The sequence below is a fragment of the Mobula hypostoma genome, chromosome 17 (assembly GCF_963921235.1).
Source record: "Mobula hypostoma chromosome 17, sMobHyp1.1, whole genome shotgun sequence".
Taxonomy (NCBI): Eukaryota; Metazoa; Chordata; class Chondrichthyes; order Myliobatiformes; family Myliobatidae; genus Mobula; species Mobula hypostoma.
Window position 1 is genome coordinate 67892689 of NC_086113.1, and position 7693 is coordinate 67900381.

The window sequence follows — 7693 nt, forward strand, 5'->3', positions numbered from 1 at the left end:
TGGTCAAAGGTCCATGTCGACAATATCCACTGCACCCCTCTCATCAATGCAGTTAGTTATCACTTCAAAAGGTTTGATCCAAGCAGTGAGACAGAGACAAGCTGACTATCCCTAGATACAGCACTCTCTGGCTAAAGAAATTCTCCTCCTCTTTGTTCTGAAGGGACATCCATCTATTCTGAGACTGTGCCCTCACTATAGAAATGATCCTTTAAATGTCTATTTTATCTAGGCATTTCAATATTCAATAAGTTTCAATCAGATAAGCCCTCATTCTTCCAAACTCCAGTGAGTACAGACCCAGAGCCATCAAACATACGTTAAACCTTCCTTTCCTGTTATTATTCCTGTGAACCTCCTCTGGACCTCCTCCAAAGCTAGCACATCTTTTCTTCGATAAAGGGCCAAAACTGCTCACAGTACTCCAAATGCAGTCTGATCAATGAATTACATCCTTGCTTTCAAATTTTAGTCCTTTTGAAATGAATGCTAATATTGTATTTGTTTTCCTTACTACCAATTCTGCCTGCAAGCCATCAATTCTGTTATCCGGATCATTGACACACAACGTGAAAGAAATGGTCCCAAAACCAACTACCACAGATCACCATTAGTAACTGGCAGCCAACTCATAAAGGCCCCCTTTATTCCCACTCTTTGCCTCCTGCCAGTCAGCCAATTTAACCAATTTCCCTCAGGATCAATAAAGTATGACTATGACTATGACTATCTCCTGTCCTTGCTAATAACTTCCCTTAATACCATGGGCTCTTACCTTATATAGTAGCCTCAGGTACAGCACCTTGTCAAAGGTCTTCTGAAGAACCATGTAGACATATCCACTGATTTCCTTTGTCTATCCTGCCTACTATTTCCTCAAAGAATTCCAACAGCTTTATCATGCAAGATTTCCCCTTAAGGAATCCACTCTGACATCATGTATCAAAGTACCCCAAACCCTCACCCTTAATAATGGACCCTAACATCCTTCCAAACACTGGTCAGTTCAATGGCCTATAATTCCCTTTCTTTTGCCTCCTTCTTTAGAACAAAGATGTAGATGAGGTTCTCTAGTCAGAGGGATGATCTGTGGAATTCATTGCCACAGAAGGCTGCGAAGACCATAAGACCATAAGATATAGGAGCACAAGTAGGCCATTTGGCCTGTCGAGTCTGTTCCACCATTCAATCACGTGCTGATCCAATTCCTCCAGTCATCCCCACTCCTCTCCCTTCTCCCCATACTCTTTGGTGCCCTGGCTAATCAAGAACCTATCTATCGCTGCCTTAAATACACCCAATGACTTGCCCTCCACAGTCGTTCACGGCAACAAATTCCACAGTGTTACCACCCTCTGTCTAAAGTAATTTCTCCGCATCTCAGTTCTAAATGGACGTCCTTCAATTCTGAATCATGCCCTCTTGTCTTCGAATCTCCTACCATGGGAAATAACTCTGCCGTATCTAATCTGTTCAGGCCTTTTAACATTTGGAATGTTTCAGTGAGATCATTCTCCTGAACTGTAGGAAATACAGCCCATGAGCTGCCATACACTTTCCAACATTGTATTTCATTTGCCACTTCTTTGCCCATTCTCTGAAACTATCTAAGTCTCTCTGCAGACTCTCTGTTTCCTCAACACTACCCGCTCCTCCACCTTTTTTTATATTATCGGCAAACTTAGCCACAAATCCATTAATACCATAGTCCATCTAGATGTGTCTGTCACTCCTTTTTATCTCCCTTCTGGGGCAGGCAGACCCTCAGCCCCTGGGGGTCAGAGCCGGCTGTGGTCTCGGCTGGACATGCTGCGGCTCCGACTGTGACTCTTGGTCTCCCGACGTTCCAGACCCCGGCTGTGCTCCTGCTTCCTTTCAGACTCACGGCCTCGCTCTGCCTCCTTCTCCCGCTCCTTGGCTCGTTCCTTGCGCTCTTCTTCCGAGTGTCATTATCAACTAAGACCCGGCGTACTGATAAGATGTAGGTTCATTTACCTCGTCGCCAATTTATTGTGTATGTGGCCTGGTTACACAACAATGCTATTAATAAAAACACTGGAGACGGGAGCTAAGGTTCATGGTTCTTTACTGGTAGAAACTGAACTCGGCACACACGTACAGATCAATACGCGTTTAATAGTGCATGCTCAATTTGCACCTAATAGTGCATTCAACGTCGTGTTACTAAAACATAAGGTAGTCCCCTATTATACTGTAGGCTATACGGTACAACTCCCAATCGAGTGATTGCTCTCGTCCTGTTTCTGACTTTCATCAACACTGACTGAGAGATGATCGCTCCACAATGTCCTCCCTTTCTGCAACTGTGCTACTATTCCTGATTAGCAATACCACTCCCTCCACCTCTTTTACCTCCCTTGCTGTCCCCCTTCAAATATCTAAATCTCAGAACATCCATCAGTCAACCCCATCTCTGTCATCATAATGGCCACAATGTTATAGCTTCATGTATTGATCCATGCTCTAAATTCATCAGCCTGATATTTCTCACATTAATGTAGACATTTTTCAACCCATTTCACACAGAAGGTGGCATTAAGCTGCGTTATTGAACCACTGCGGACACTGAGGTGTGGAATACTTACAATGCTTTCAGTGAGAGGCATTCAGGACTTTGAATGCTGGTGAAGGAATGTGATTTACTTCAGTCAGTATGGTATATGACTTGGAGGGCAACTTCCAAATTCTCCTCAATCTGTCTATCGGTGATATTTCAAAGCTTTTCTTTGCTTTACTCATTTCCTTCTCCTCTTTTCAGTCACCCAGATCTGACGTGTTCCCTTTTCTCCTTCTTCAACCATGAAAACTCCTGAATGCACTTTCAATTTCCATCCCACCTAAACCCCTCGCTGTAAGGCATTTGCCATCAATTTAGAGGAAGTTAAAATCCCCCAGAACTATAACCGTATTGTTCTTGCACCTCTCTATGAGCTGTCTACATATCTGCTCCTTTAACTCCCACTTACTGTTGGATGGTACCAGAAAAGTGAAGCTCCATTTCTTATTTCCAAATTTATCACTTGGTTTCATTGGAAGAGCCTTCCAAGACTTCAAAGGAAGTTGGGCCAATTGTCATAAGCACAAATACCTCAAGCACAGGTGCAATGAAAAATTTACTTGCAGCAGCATAACAGGAAAGAGCAACACATAAAGAACATTTACAAGAAACACATAAATTAAACATAAATTACATACCTACAACTTTACAAGAAAGAATATAGTTAGAAAAATAATGAAGTCTATTTTAGTGCAAAGTGATCAAAATGGGATGTGTTGTTCTGTTTAGTTCAAGAACTGAATATATAAAATTCGTGGTGTGGGACTCCTGCCCAATGGTAGATGCCTTACATCATCCCTGGACACTGCAGTAATGCTGTCCCTGATCAATATTGTGATTACCTCTCCTCTCTTGCTTCCTGATGCTTCTTCACACCCAAAACTTTATTACCATGGAAAACTGAGCCTGCTTTCAGCCTTGTTGATAAAATTGTAGCTGATAAAATTACTGTATTTCCTTGTGCTGCTTGACATGTTAAGATCAGCAGTCTTGCCTTCAGTGCCCTTGCATTTGAGAATAATGCATTTTAATTTGTCCACCTTATCATGCTCCCATCTACTCGTATATTGGTCTGGTTTGTACTCTATATTTGACAACAGCTTCCTACCTGCCTCTACTACTGTTCTATGGCACATTCCCCTGCCAAATTAGTTTAAGCTTCCCCAACAGCTTGAGCAAACCTCCCTGTAATGATATTGGTCCCCTTCCATTTCAGGTGCACTAGTCTTGCTTCTACAAGTCCCACCTTCATCTGAAGCGGTCCCAATGAAACAAGTATCCAAAGCTCTCTCTTCTGCCTCGACCCTTCAACTACACATTTCTCTGACCTCACGAGCATGTGACACTGGAGGTAACCCAAATAATTACTAGCTTGAAGGTCCTGATCTTCAACAGTCTATTTCACTAAATTCACTTTACAGGGTCTCATCCTTCTTGTTGTTAGTACCAACATGGAGCATGACTGCTGGCTCATCCCCTTTCAGCGTGGCCTGCAGCTCCAAGGAGGCAAGAGACCTTCTGGGGCTCTTGTTCATGGCCATAGAAATGCCTGCCGGCTCCTCTCACCATCGAGACACCAACACGATAGCTCGCCAGTCTTTCCTTCCCCTTGCCATACAGTAGAGCCATCTGTGGTATCACAGGCTTGGTCCTTGATGCATCCAACACGGTGTACCTATTTTTAGAGAGGAAAAACCACAGGAAACCCTCTGACTAGAGAGTCAAAGTGTCAGACAGCACGAATCAGGCCCTCCTGCCCAACTGCCATCCAAGTTGCCTCACTGACAACTTGCCCACATGTGGCCATAACCTTCCAAATGTTTCCAATCCATCTTCCTGTCCAACTGTCTTTTAAAAGTTATTATTGTACCTGCCTCAACCATCTCCTCCGGCAGAGTGCATGGAAGTATCATTCCACAAACACTAGGTGGCCACTTTATTAGACACACCAGTATGTTAATGCACTGTCTAATCAGCTAATCACGTGGCAGCAGCTTAAAGCACAAAAGCATACAGACATAGTCTAGAGGTTTAGCTGTTGTTCAGGCATTTATCAGAATTGGGAAGAAATGCGATCTAAGTGACTTTGACTGTTGGTGCCAGGCAGTATGATCTGAGTATCTCAGAAACTGCTGATCTCCTAGGATTTTCAAGCACAACAGTCTCTCAAGTTTATAGAGAATGGTGCAATTTTATAAAAACATCCAGTGAGAGGCAGTTCTGTAGGTGGAAATAGAAACATAGAAACATAGAAAATAGGTGCAGGAGTGGGCCATTCAGCCCTTCGAGCCTGCATCGCCATTTATTATGATCATGGCTGATCATCCAACTCAGAACCCCGCCCCAGCCTTCCCGTCATACCCCCTGACCCCTGTAGCCACAAGGGCCATATCCAACTCCCTCTTAAACATAGCCAATGAACTGGCCTCAACAGTTTCCTGTGGCAGAGAATTCCACAGATTCACCACTCTCTGTGTGAAGAAGTTTTTCCTAATCTCGGTCCTAAAAGGCTTTCCCTCTATCCTCAAACTGTGACCCCTTGTTCTGGACTTCCCCAACATTGGGAACAATCTTCCTGCATCTAGCCTGTCCAATCCCTTCAGGATCTTATACGCTTCAATCAGATCCCCCCTCAATCTTCTAAATTCCAACGAGTACAAGCCCAGTTCATCCAGTCTTTCTTCATATGAAAGTCCTGCCATCCCAGGAATCAATCTGGTGAACCTTCTTTGTACTCCCTCTATGGCAAAGATGTCTTTCCTCAGATTAGGGGACCAAAACTGCACACAATACTCCAGGTGTGCTCTCACCAAGGCCTTGTACAACTGCAGTAGTACCTCCCTGCTCCTGTACTCGAAGCCTCTCGCTATAAATGCCAGCATACCATTCGCCTTTTTCACCCCCTGCTGTACCTGCATGCCCACTTTCAATGACTGGTGTATAATGACACCCAGGTCTCGTTGCACCTCCCCTTTTCCTAATCGGCCACCATTCAGATAATAATCTGTTTTCCTATTTTTGCCACCAAAGTGGATAACTTCACATTTATCCACATTAAATTGCATCTGCCATGAGTTTGCCCACTCACCCAACCTATCCAAGTCACCCTGCATCCTCTTAGCATCCTCCTCACTGCTAACACTGCCACCCAGCTTCGTGTCATCCGCAAACTTGGAGATGCTGCATTTAATTCCCTCATCCAAGTCATTAATATATATTGTAAACAACTGGGGTCCCAGCACTGAGCCTTGCGGTACCCCACTAGTCACCGCCTGCCGTTCTGAAAAGGTCCCGTTTATTCCCACTCTTTGCTTCCTGTCTGCTAACCAATTCTCCACCCACACCAATACCTTACCCCCAATACCGTGTGCTTTAAGTTTGCACACTAATCTCCTGTGTGGGACCTTGTCAAAAACCTTTTGAAAATCCAAATATACCACATCCACTGGTTCTCCCCTATCCACTCTACTAGTTACATCCTCAAAAAATTCTATGAGATTCGTCAGACATGATTTTCCTTTCACAAATCCATGCTGACTTTGTCCGATCATTTCACCGCTTTCCAAATGTGCTGTTATCACATCCTTGATAACTGATTCCAGCAGTTTCCCCACCACCGACGTTAGGCTAACTGGTCTATAATTCCCCGGTTTCTCTCTCCCTCCTTTTTTAAAAATTGGGGTTACATTAGCCACCCTCCAATCCTCAGGAACTAGTCCAGAATCTAACGAGTTTTGAAAAATTATCACTAATGCATCCACTATTTCTTGGGCTACTTCATTAAGCACTCTGGGATGCAGACCATCTGGCCCTGGGGATTTATCTGCCTTCAATCCCTTCAATTTACCTAACACCACTTCCCTACTAACATGTATTTCACTCAGTTCCTCCATCTCACTGGACCCTCTGTCCCTTACTATTTCTGGAAGATTATTTATGTCCTCCTTAGTGAAGACAGAACCAAAGTAATTATTCAATTGGTCAGCCATGTCCTTGCTCCCCATAATCAATTCACCTGTTTCTGTCTGCAGGGGACCTACATTTGTCTTTACCAGTCTTTTCCTTTTTACTTATCTATAAAAGCTTTTACAGTCCGTTTTTATGTTCCCTGCCAGTTTTCTCTCATAATCTTTTTTCCCCTTCCTAATTAAGCCCTTTGTCCTCCTCTGCTGAACTCTGAATGCCTTGTTCATGAGAGAGGAGAATGGCCAGACTGGTTCAAGCTGACAGGAAGTTGAGAGTAAATCCAATAACCATGCATTACAGCAGTGGTGTGTAGAAGACCATCCTTGAATGCACAACAGGTTGGAACTTGAAGTGAATGTGTACAGCAGCAGAGGTGCATGGACCTACCCTCAGTCGCCACTTTGCCAGGTACAGAGGTACCTGTGCCTAACTAAATGGCCATTAGTGTATATTACTTCAACTCATTCTTCCTACCACACTGAATCATCTCATATTTCTCTACCCGAAACTTCTTTTGTCATGTGTCTGCTCATCCCACTGGCCTGTTCATATCCTGCCGTAATCTATCACTGTCATCTTCACAGGTCACAATAGATTTGGAATATTTGCAAATTTAGAAATTATCATCTGCTCTCCTGCAGGTCTAGGTAATTATAATTTACACAGATTGTTAAAAATGTACCTACAACTGTCCTTGGAGAAAACCTCTATTCATCTTCCTCCAATGTGAAAAAAACAATTCATCAAATTCATGAATCAACCAACACAGGGTCTGAGCCTGAAACGTTGACTGTTTATTCATTTCCGTACTTGAGTCCCTCCAGCATTCTGAGTGTGTTGCTCTGGATTTCCATCATCCACAAACTCTCATGTTTATAATTCACCACAATCCTCTGTAGGCTGTTACCTTGCCAACTTTGTCTCATTTGCAGCACATTTTTAACTGTGTTGATATGCCTGTAATGCACCATTTATCAAAAGCCTTTTGGATGTCCATGTAAACCATATCAACTCAAGTGTTCTAATCACTGCCTCAAATTTAATCACCGTCTGCACTCAACAAATCCACATTGGCTTGCCTGAACTCATCCATTTTCCTCCTGGTGACCATTAATCCTGTTCCAGATCAATGATTCAAAAACCTTTCTT